Here is a 5,676-nt window from a genome sequence, read left to right as displayed (position 1 = left end):
GTGGCCGCTGGTTTCTGTAGCAGCCGGGCATAGTTTACCTGTCCCTTATTTTACTTGCCAAGTTGTAAAGGCTGGCCTCCTGATGTGGTTTTTTTTTTTTTTTTTTAGTCTTTTTTTTTTTTTTAAAGAACAATCAGAACTCTGATTTTTTTTATTGTGGTAAAATGATACAGAAAATTGACCATCTTAACCGTTTGCGAGTGCACAGCCGCGCGACATAAAGCACATGCACATCGCCGAGCCACCGTCGCCACCCTCCACCTCCAGGACTTTCTCATCGTCCCAAAGTGACGCTCTGTCTCCACCGAAACACTCACTCCCCTCCCCTCCCCCAGCCCCTGGCTCCCACCATCTAGTTCCTGTTTCCATGGATCTGACTTCTCTGGGGACCTCCTGTGGGTGGGATCACACAGTGTTTGTCCTTCTGGTGGCGTCTGGCTCCTTTCACTGAGCATAGAGTCCTCCAGGCCCATCCACCCACGTGGTACCAGGTGTCAGAATGGAGTCTTTTCACTGCACACCCCACCTACTCCGGCCCTGCTGGCCTCCTGGCTGATCTTCCATCTCTAAGCTCAGCCCCCACCTCAGGGCCTTTACCCTCCCAGTTCCTCACACCTGTGAACCTATCTGCAGGTCCTCATCCTGTCTCTGCTCAGATGCCACCTCCTTGAAGAATTCTCCCTGATGCTCTTCGAAAGAAAAGAACTAGCCCTTGGACAAAACTAGATGTCGTCTGACTGTGGAGTCCTGAGCCTTTGGCTGTCTTTGAGCTATAAAACTGTGTAACTTGTAGAGAACTGATAATATTGGCCGCGGGTCTTGTCCGTAGAAATAGGAATCAGCTGTGCACAGTCACATCTTCTGTTTGTAAATTCATGTCAGCATTCCTCATTTGCATATCTGTGGACGTTCTTAGAATTTTCCTTTGAACCCGTCGTAACATCCTACTGGTTCCCTCATTAATTAATGAGGGAAATAAAATCTTTTGACGCATGTTCATTTAAAAAAAAAATAGCCTCCAGGCCCTGATCACTGCTCACTTCCTCTGGTTTAACTGCCTTCATCGCACTCACTAATAATCGTCTGAAATTCTTTTGTCTATTGGCTTATTTTCTTTATCCTCCACCAGAGTGTAAGCTGGAGATCAGGGACCTGGTCCAGGGGAGGCCCCCGGGGCTGGCGATGTGGGCTTCCAGGCTGACCGATGCTATACGGAATGTTCCAGAATGGTCGTGGGGTCCACATCAAGTTCAGTGACCCCTGGGTTCTAGAACCTATCTGTGTTTCTACCTTCTTCAAAACAGGAACACTTAACCCCAGCTCCCTTTTCCAGAAACTTCCTCCAGGAAAACCAACCAACCAGGATTCCCAAGGCCCGTGTGCAAACGCTTTCTACATTTGGACCCGCAGCCCCCCATCGTCTGGGTTCCGATGGTGGGCTGGGTGACGAGGCAGAACCCCGCAGGGTGTGTGTGTGTGTGTGTGTGTGTGTGTGTGTGTGTGTGGTGAACACACCAAACTCATGTGGCTCGGGGTCTAGTCTCACCTTTGTCGCTCACCACTTGTATGATACTCTGTAGTCACCGAGACACATCCTCTTAAAATAGCTCAGGCATTTTGAAGATGAAACGAGACAATGAAGATACGGATTTCATAAGCTGCATCATGTTCCCCAAGCACAACGTAATGGGATTTACGTATATAACTTTTAATTGAGATATAATTCACACGCTATCCAATGCACCCTTTAAAAGCGTATAATTTAAAAAAGTGTGTGACTCAGTGGTTTGGCGTGTATTCGCAAGGTTGTGCAAACATCACCACTATCTAATCGTGACCAATGGCAGGCACTCCCATTACCCCCAGCTTCCAGGCAACCGCTCACCCACCCTCTGTCTCTCTGTGGATGCTCCTGCTCTGGCATTTCACATACGTGGAATCACGGTGTGTGGCCTTCTGTGTCTGGCATCTCTCACTGAGCATCGTCGTGTGTTCAAGGTCCGTCCACGTTGCAGCGAGTGTCGGGGATCCACTCCTTTTCATGACCGAATAATATTCCAGCGTGTGGCCGCACCACACCTGTGTCTATCCATTCGCCCGCGGATGGACGGACGCTGGCACCGTTTCTAGCTTTCGGCTGCCGTGGATGGCGCTGCTACAGCCACGCATGAGGTTTTGCACAGACGGCTGTTGTCGCTGTGCTTGGGCACGCAGCTGGGCGTGGGATCACTGGGTCTGACGGTCACTCTGTGCTTTCCTCCCCTTTCGAGGAGCCACCAGATCGCTCTCCCCAGCAGTTGGACTATTTGCTATTCCCGCCGGCCATCCTCCAGTCCCTCTGCCCCCACCAGCTAGTTTGTGTCCAGCCATCTTAGCAAGGGGGCGAAGTGGTGTTTCCTTGTGGTTTTGATTCGCATTTCCCTAATGACTTAGGATGTTGGGCAACTTTTCATGAGCCTTATTGGCCGTTTGTATACCTTTCTTTTTTTTTTTTTTTTTTTTGAGAAATGTCTATTCAAATCCTTTGCCCGTCAACAAAATTTGGTCGTTTTTATTGTTGAATCGAAGGTTTCTTTACATCTTCTGGGTCGTAGACCCTTATCGGATCTATGATTGGCAAATATTTTCTCCCATTCTGTGGGTTTTTTCTTTCACTTTCTGGATGGTGTCCTTCGAAGCCCAAAAGTTAAGGAATGCCAAAGATATTTTAAATTTTATTATAAGTAACGTATGCCTGATACAAAATTCAGAAGTTTAAAGAGCTCTCTCACCCTCTTGCCTACTCCTCTATTTTCCTACCCCAGAAGCAGCCTGTTTATAGTGACAAGCATTATCTGTTTAAAATATTATATAACTTTGCAGCCTAGCCAACATAACTGGAATGCAAGTTCTTCTACTTGCATGCTGTGTGTCTTTGGCAAGTTACTCACCCTGAGACTCCGTGTCGTCGCCGTGTACATCAGGGATGATAACCTTGCTGCATGGATGGACTAAAATAACGTGCAAAAGTAGACTCAGCAAATGAGAGCTGGAGCTTCTGCTCGACCTGCAACAAATCTGTTTGGAGACAAGCGTCAAGTATTTATCAATTTTTATATCGTTTTATTGCGAAGATGGAGCTGGTCCCGAAACATTCCAAGAACTCTTTAGCCAAGCGTCTCACGGGGCCTGCTGATGAGGTAGAAAATGCCTTGGCGGGGGGGTGTGAATTTTTCACCTTTGGAAATGTGGGTTTCATCCTGCTCAGATGATGTTGATGATGATGATGATGATGATGATGATGCAGTAACAACATGATCACATTTATAATGTATTGAGGACTTCCCTCCTACAGTCACTGTGCTGTTTAAGTATGTCACATGTACCATCTTGTTTCTCCCCAGGAAGTCTCCACCATTATTCTCTCTAAAGGTCTCTGAGAATCAGAGATTAAGTAACCTGCCCAAGGTCACACAGTGAATCAATCTTTTCTATTCACTAGGTTTTAAAATAGTGCCTATTTGAGAATTTTTTGGGGTGGGAAGGGAGTAGGGAGGGACTAAGGTGTCGGGGTCAGGACAAATCTTTGCCTACCTCTCTCATTCTGTTTGCACTGCAGAGGCAGGAGTGGGCGTGGGGGAGGGGTGTGCCATCCTGGCACTTCCTGAAGGACCCGTGTCCTGCCCTTGTGGCAGAGTCCAGAGACAGGTGAATGCTGGACTTGAAGTCCCTACTCACGGTCTGTCACTGGGCCTCAGTGTCCTCAATTGTGAGGTGGCAATCACAGAACCCCACCCCCCCTTTTGTCCACGGTGAGATCAGGATTAGAGTCCGTACGAATTTCACGTAGATGTTCCCTGAGGCTTCCCGAGTCAGGTTATCGATTGTGGAGAACAGATGCAGGACAGCTGAGACCCGGTGGGGGCGGGGCGGGCCCACTGAGTCGCCCCTGGGAGCTTGGTGGGGGCAGCAAGACCATTTGGGACTGAGGCCTGAGCGTGGGTTATCTGCGGGAGTGTGAGCACCATCCTGACACCTGCCAGTGGAGCTTCTGCCTGGCTCCAAGGCTGATAACAGGGTGATTTAAGGAAGGAAGCAGGGCTTACATGCCAGGTAGGGTCGTTAGAGCAAAGTCCCTGAGTTCCACCCAGGCCCTGTACCCACTGGCCCCTCCCTCAGTCCCTTCCCACCTTATTGAGGCGGGTTTCAGGCTGCAAGTCCTGGGGCTGTCACTTCCCCTCTGGGGGCCTCCCGGGTTTCCCCTTGAAGTCAAATTATTATTGCAAAAGCCGATTCAATCTGTTTGGGAGTTGAAAGGAGCTTTTAATACGTTGTGTGAAAAGGCAATAAAGTGCGGGGTGCGGGGGGAGGAAAGCTTTGAAGTCAGAGTGGGTCCATTTCACCTATGACAGTGGAATTTTCCTGCCTGTAAGGTAATGGTGGTAATAATACTAATAAATAATAATAATAATAATAATAATAATAATAATAATAATAATAATGTGATTAGATGTTAGGATGGAGGTAAACACGACCCGGGACAGAGCCAGCTACGCAAGGAGCGCTCAGTAAACGAAAGCTATAAAGCAGGTGCTAACCCACTCCGTCCAAGGGAATGAGGAAGGGGAAACTGGCGCCCGAAGCCCCCCAGGTGACTGATCGCACCAGCGAGCCCTTCCCCGGGCGCCTACTGGGAGCGGTGGGCAGCGGGCCGGGCTGGGTCAGGCTGTTCTCACCGCTGTCCCCTTCTCCCCCTCCCTCGTCCCCCGCCGGACCTCTCCCACGACCAGGGAGGAAGTGGGAGAAATGGACAGGGAAAAAAAAAAGTTGGGCTGAGCCAACGCCTCCCCACTCCCCACCTCCGCCCCTCCCGAGCCACGCAGACCCTTGCGGGAGCGGCCCGCAGGACCCAGGCATCCGGGGCCGGGTCCCCGTCCCGCCCAGAGGCCCGCAGTTGGGTGGGGGAACTCAGGAAGCCGGGAAAACAACCGCCCAGCCCGCCCCTCGCCAACCCCTTCCCCCGCTACGCCCCTGGCGCAGCGGGCGGAGGCGACTCCTTTATATAATCGCGGGCGGGCAGGTTGGCTGTTTCATTTAGAGACCCGGGAGCCCAGCAGACCCGAGCCGTCACTCGAAAGCCCGCCCCCGGGTCCCTTCTGCGGCTGGGCAAACTGAGGCCCGGGGACGGCCAGCGGCTGGCCCAGGGTGCCCACCCCGTACCCCCCCAGGCTCCCCCAGCTGCAGGGGCAGCCGCGACCCACGCCCGCGTCGGTCCTCGCAGTGCGCACAGCCCTCCCCGCCCCCGCTGCCATCCTGCCACGCCCCAGGCGTCGGGGGCAAAGCCCGCGCCCCCCCGCACCCGCCCCTGCGCAGAGGCTGGGGGCCTGTTTATCTGGAGGCCCCCACCCCCCTCCACCCCGGGGGGCCCGCTCCCCCCGCGCCCCGGGGAGCTCTGGGGCCAGATAAGCTGGCAAGCTGGCACCGCGCCGCGCAGTGGGGCGGAGAGGTCAGAAGAGGGGGGGCGCACCGGGGGCGGGCTGGACCCCCCCCAACTTGACAAAACCTAATAACAGCCCGGTCTCCCCGGCGCAGCGGGCGAAGCCCCACGGGAGGGCAGAGACGTGGCAAGAGGGGACCTGCCGAGCCTGTTCTGGCCTCCGAGGCCGGGGTGGGGGGGGGCGGGCTGGGCGTGGGGGG

Source organism: Pteropus vampyrus, unplaced genomic scaffold, assembly GCF_000151845.1.
Source record: "Pteropus vampyrus isolate Shadow unplaced genomic scaffold, Pvam_2.0 Scaffold459, whole genome shotgun sequence".
Taxonomy (NCBI): Eukaryota; Metazoa; Chordata; class Mammalia; order Chiroptera; family Pteropodidae; genus Pteropus; species Pteropus vampyrus.
Note: the sequence above shows the minus strand (reverse complement) of the source record.